Below are 6,459 nucleotides of genomic sequence, written 5' to 3'. Positions count from 1 at the left end.
TACCAAGAGAAAGTTAATAGAGAATTGCTAAAGAACATATTGAAGTGGTTCCAGGAAGAGGTTGCCAGTCTAGAGGTACAGTTTACTTTACTGGAGGAAATCAGAGAAAAGCAATGGGCCGATGAGTGGTGTTAGAAAAACAGTTAGCAAGTGCTTGAGGGCAAGACATCAGAGTTCTTTGTGGAGATGGTGTCCTCTATTTTAGGAATCGGTTGAGCATTCCTCCGAAGAGGAGTTGAAAGAGAAATCTTATGGAGGCTCTGACACACCGTACACTGCTAATCGGGAGCAACCAAGATGTATCAGAGTGTAAAGAAAGGCTATTGGTGGTCAGGTATGAAGAAAGACATTGCAGATTTTGTAGCTAAGTCTAACTTGTCAGCAACTGAAAGCAGAAACACAACGGCCGTCAGGTTGCTTCAACCATTGAGTATTCCAGAGTGGAAATGGGAGAGCATTTCGATGGATTTTATCACGGGTCTCCCTAGAGTCAGAAGGTGTAATGCTATATGGGTGATTGTGGATAGATTAACCAAATCAGCCCATTTCCTTCCAGTAAAGGAGAGTACCACTATAGATCAGCTGGCTCAGATTTACCTCAAGGAGTAGTCAGATTGCATGGTGTGCCCAAGACTATAGTGTCAGATAGAGACTCCAGATTTGTTTCAGCTTTCTAGACGAGTTTACAGAGGAATTTGGGTACCCGTTTAGCATTAGTACTGCTTATCATCCTCAGACAGATGGCCAACAGCAGAGAACGAATCAGGTGCTCGAGGATATGTTGAAAGCCTGTTGCATGGATTATAGAGTATCCTGGCATGAGATGTTACCCTTAGTGGAATTACCATAACACAGTTATCAGTCTACAATAGAATGCGCCTTACAAGGCTTTATATGGTAGATGATGTAGGTCTCCATTATATTGGGATGAGGTAAGCGAAAAAGATGAATTAGTATGCTCTTGGGCCAGAGATGACTCAGAAACTGGTTGAAGATGTGAAGTTAATCAGAAATAGAATGAAACAAGCCCAAGATCGATAGAAAGTTATACCGACTTGAAAAGGAAAGAGGTGGAATTCCAAGTGGGTGACAAAGTGTTTTTGAAAGTTTCCCCTACAAGCGGGTAATGCGTTTCGGAAGTAGAGGAAAGTTAGCACCGAGATATATTAGTCCATTTGAGGTATTACAGACGTGGGAAGGTGGCCTACAGGTTGACTCTACCACCTAGCATGACAGTGCATGTGTTTTCCATGTCTCGATCCTACGGAAGTATGTAAGTGATCCCTTCGCCATCCTGAGTGTAGAGGACATTGAGTTAACAAAGAATCTAGTATATGAAGAATGTCCAGTTCAGATTCTAGATCGAAGGATTAAAGGACTTCGAACAAGAGTGTTTCGCTAGTGAAGATCCTTTGGAGGACTCCACAAAGTGGAAGAGGCCACTTGGGAGGTAGAACGAGACATGCAGAATCGCTTCCCAGAGTTATTTGTATGAATTTCGGGGACGAAATTCTTTTAAGGGGGGAAAATTTTAACACCCCACTTGAGGTACGTAGCTAATGTTTCTCTTTTTGCTCTTATTTGAGGTCGGTTTATTAGTATTATTTGTTTGGTTGGCCTTTGATTGAATGGTATGTTGAATACTTGCCTTGAAATTGGTTGAAATAGAAGAAGTTTAGTGTTCCAGGCTTCGCCGAAGCGAAGAGGTGTTGAAGGGGGAAGCTGCTAGACAGTTTTGCCGCGACGACAGAAAATTTTTCCCCGCGACGACGGGCCGACCAAATGTTTGTTAAGTTTAGATATTTTCTTCCCTAAGGGCAATTTGACCATCTACCCCTAATTAGTAGGAAAATGGGGAGTAAAATGTAAGGAATTTCTTGGAGATATGTTAATATGGGGATTGTTTGTAATGAATCAAAGGGTATAAATGGAGTTCCTAAGGAAGAGTAAGGGCAAAATGGAATGCTTGTGCATAAATTGTATTAAAAGGAATTAAGTCATTGCAAAACCCTCATTCTTTCTTCTCCACCCGCATTCTCCTTTTTACTTCCTCTCAATTTCTCTTCCAATTGTCAAGGTTTTTAGAGGGCTTTGGAGTGATTTGGGTAGAAATCAATCTAAGGCATCCTAAGGGTAGAAAGACAAATCAAGCAAACCAAGAGAAAGGAAGAGCTAGTGAGATCTCTCCATCACAAGGTAAGTAAACCCCAACCCAAGTAGAGATTTGAGAACTTTCTTGAATAGAGAGTTAATTGCAATTATGTGTGTATGTATATACATGTGATATGCTATGTTATTAAGATTTAAATGGAGATAATTATTGCTTTATGGTTGTTCATACACTTTAATTATGAGAAGTGAGATGTGGGTTGGGAATGTAGTTTGAGATGGAATTGAAGGATTTTGAGAAATCCTTTTTGACAGTGTTATTTTATGACAGGATTTATGACTATGTGGGGGAGTTTTCTCCCATTTTGGATGGTTAAAGAAAGACATAGAATTATTGTTATAGTAGAGTCTTGTTATGCACTTGAGTTGCTTGATGAAATGCCTAGTAGAGGTTTGAGTATGAGTAGTGAACCTTAATTCTTGCAACATTGCATGTTGGCATTTCATAAGTGCATTAGTGGAGATGAACCATCCATATGCACTATTTGTGCATTGAGAAGGGGCTTAATAAGAGTAGAAAACTTTGTGTATGCACTTGCTTTATGCGTAGAGAACTTTGTGAATGCAACTACTCTACGGGTAGAGAGAATGAGAAGTGCTAGAGTAGAGAAAGCCATTAGAAACGGGTTGATGCTTTGTGATCGTCACCCAAAAGTCATGAGAAACGGGTAGGTGCTTTATGGTCTCCACCCGATAGTTATGAAAACTGGGTAGATGCTTTGTGATCCTCACTCGGTAGTCACTAAGAGCGGGTTGGTGCTGTGTGAACTCCACCCGACAGTCATGAAGAGTGAGATGGTGTTGTGTGAACCCCATCCGGCCGTACCTCCGGTAAGATAAGGCCATAATGTTAGTAGAAAACAATAGAAAGAAAGTGTGATGATACAGTCGGAGGGGCGTCGGCAAGCGAGGAGCAATAGCTACACTGTTTCCCCTGTTTTTGTCTTTTAAATGGCATCTTGTAAAATAATACTCCTTGTGTATAAAAGACTTATTACCTGAAATAAAAAAGAAAAGTTTTGGGCCCATTTTCTATTATTGTTATGCAAGCATTTTACTAGTTTAGAGCAGTTGTTACAAGTTGTAGCCTTTTCTCGAAGCTTTAAAATGAGACCAAGACCATAGCAATCCGATGTGTATAGCTCGAGGTATACCTTTTGAATATGACCTGTGCAGAATGACTACCTCAAAAGTGCTTCCAAATTATTAGTTTATTTTTTAATCTAATAATCTATGATTGATTCCAAGTATGAAAATTATGCTTAAAGGGTTGTGAAGCATGTTTGAATGAGTGGTCTTTGTGATTATCTAATGATTGTATGAACATATATTTGATGTAATGAATGACCACAGAGGCTATGTGTAATATGTTATATGTTACCTAAGTATGAGCTTGTGTATGTATAAACAAGCCTAAGGATGATATGTTTCTATGAATTTGTTTGCATCCATGAAATGGTGATGATGAAATGATATGTTCATATATGGAAAGTGTATGTTTTTAAAGAATGCAAGTGTATGTTGAAATGTTTATAGTATATCTTTCTATAGCATGCTATGATATAAGGTTTTTGCGATGGGGAGCCTATGAGTGACAAAGATGCCCACATACATGCTGCCACAAGTGAGCAGCATCAGCAGAGAGATACAGTATTTGTACTGTCTGTGAGTAGTGCGTATGGATGAGGACTATACCTAGTAGAGCATGCCTACATGCACACCGCCACGACCGAGTGGCCACAGTAGAGAGAAACAGTACTTGTACAGTCCGTGAGTAGTGCATGTAGATGAGGGCTGTACCCACTCACATGGCCAGGATTCCAAATCCATGCATCAACCTAGTCCTCAGCATACTAGAAAGAAAACATAAAAGAAACAGAAATAGAAAAGAAAAGAAAGATACAATATAAGAGAAAGAAAAACAGAAGAGAAAAAAAAAGAGATACAACATAAGAGAAACAGAAAAGAATGAAGAATATAATTAAAGAATTAAGTGAGAAAAGAAAAACTCAGAACATGAGTAACAGAGGAAACACAGTAGTGTAGTTTTCTTTACTTACTAAGCAATTAGTGCTCACTCCGTTATTTTACTGTTTTGCAGGTACTAGATGATTTTTGATCGGGTGGGACGTCAAGAAGTGGAGGAGTTTGGCGGCACTATTCAAGATTACCTTATGTTTACTAAAATATATCAATATTTTGTGTATATATTTATATGAATTAAAAATTAGAATTTTCGGATTTACATTATGTACATATGTTTGTAAAAGTTATTTGGTGGATTTTATCTTATATTTCTTACAGAATTACTAGCTATACAGTATATTACATGAACGACCCTATCGAAAGGTAGTGATAGATCTCACATGTCAAGGTTATGGGCATCAACTTGGTGCAACGCATGGTTGCTTGCTTGTGCAAGTACACTAGACTAACCCATCAGAGGATTCCACACGAGATGGTAAACCCAGTGTCTGTGGAATATATCCTCCTATATATAGTGGTGCATGTGGTCCTTCGACTTGAGATCACTAGAGTGTCGTGTGTAAATATCCTTTACTTAGTAATCACATTCGTTACAAAACAAAACATCATATGTACAAGGACTTTCGAAACAAAACGAAACAAAGGACAGTGCAGCCAAATCTCCCCGCTTGCCGACGTCCATCCGACCAAGTCCTCACCTATTTCCTGTACAACAAAGAAAACAACGGAGTGAGCACAAAGATGCCCAGTAAGTAAAACAGTCTCTTACGCTATCATCCCCGTGCATTACTCATCAATTCTCTTTGTATTCTTATCAAATTTCTAATTCAAATTCTCATTTTTCTTTCTTTTCTTTTCTTTCTATTCTTTTCTTTTTTTCTCAATCTCATACCGCCTTTCTCATGGCGGAAACTGCTCCCTCTCTCTCATAGCGGTTTACGTGTATTCCGCTCTCTCATGGCGGAGTCCGTCTTTCTCATAACGGATCACATGCATTCCGCTCTCTCATGGCGGAGATCGCTCCTTATCATAGCGATTTGCACGCATTCCGCTCTCTCATGGCAGAGACCGTTCTTTCTCATAACGGTTTACATGAGGGTAACTCTATACTCACGAGTTCCCATCGCACAACCTAGTTTCTTTTCTTTTCTATAGCACTTAAGAATCATTTTATCTTCTAGTGCTAGTTCTTTCTTTCTCTTTACTCTAAGAGAATTTGTTGTTTTCTTTATCTCTATTCATAGAGTGTTTCTTTCTCATTTCTCATATTTTTTCTTATGTAATTACTCAATTAAACACATGCATATGGATGACTCATGCCTAAAATCTTCCTTATATGCATTCATGACATGCAAATATGCTATGTTGCATAAGGTAAGGTTCTCTAATTTTACTTATACTTCTTTTAGGCATTTCATCAAACAATATGTGTGCATACATAAACTCTATTCTAACTTTAATCATATTTCTTTCTTAACCATCCAAAATTGGAGTTTAACTCCTTTAAATCATCACACATCCTGCAAAGAGAAACACACTTCAAAAATTCCTCTCAATTACTTCTAATTCTACCCATACTTCAACCAAAATTTCACAACACAATCCACCCTCCTCATGGTGGAAAATCCTTCATATAACAACATTGAACCCATTCATGAATTCATCAACTCATTTCAACATAAACAATTCAAGCATTAATCATAGATCTAAAACTCTCTACACATCATTCAATCAAGTAAATCACAACTTAGATGAATTTACTTACCTTGGACACAAGTAGAACCCACTTAAACTCTCCACTCTTGATGGCTTAACACTTTCTCTTAACCTTCAATACAAAACTTAATAAGGATCCCATTCTTTCAACAAATGAAAATTTGCTTCTAGAGTAAGGAATCTTACCTTTTAGTACTTAGGATCAATTTGTAACAAATTCTAGTCAAAAGCTCTTCAAGAATCCTTGGAATCTTGGATGAAAAATTGAGAGAAATAGGGGATGAAAGAGGCGGTGGTGAGAAAACAAAATGAAGGGGTTTCTAAAGCTAACCCTTAATATCACATATTTTTCTCCACTCTTTCCCAAAATACCCTTACTCACTCTTTGAAATTCCATTTAAGACCTTTCATTCTTTGCAAACACAACCCCAATCAAACTATTCTCCATGAATTTTCCTTACAATTCACTCCCCACTTTTCCTGCTAAAAAGGGGTAGAATGGTCATTGAGTCTCAAAAGAAAGAAATCTCAAAAACTCAAGGGAAACATTCAGCTGAGTCTTCGCCGCGGCGAAGCTATTTTCTTCGC

General features: G+C 38.2%; 1 long non-coding RNA gene across 1 annotated transcript; it reads right to left on the bottom strand.

Annotated features, from left to right (window-relative positions):
• Positions 1-4,808: 4,808 nt before the first annotated feature.
• LOC116128910 lies at positions 4,809-6,160 on the bottom strand. Its single transcript, XR_004127827.1, has 3 exons — positions 6,058-6,160; positions 5,921-5,983; positions 4,809-4,860 (listed from the first exon to the last, which is right to left on the bottom strand). It is a non-coding gene; the product is annotated as an uncharacterized LOC116128910 (long non-coding RNA).
• Positions 6,161-6,459: the final 299 nt, after the last annotated feature.

The sequence above is a fragment of the Pistacia vera genome, unplaced genomic scaffold (assembly GCF_008641045.1).
Source record: "Pistacia vera cultivar Batoury unplaced genomic scaffold, PisVer_v2 Contig205, whole genome shotgun sequence".
NCBI classification, from domain to species: domain Eukaryota; kingdom Viridiplantae; phylum Streptophyta; class Magnoliopsida; order Sapindales; family Anacardiaceae; genus Pistacia; species Pistacia vera.
The sequence above is the reverse complement of the archived record's forward strand: the minus strand, read 5'-3'. Positions and strand labels throughout refer to the sequence as shown.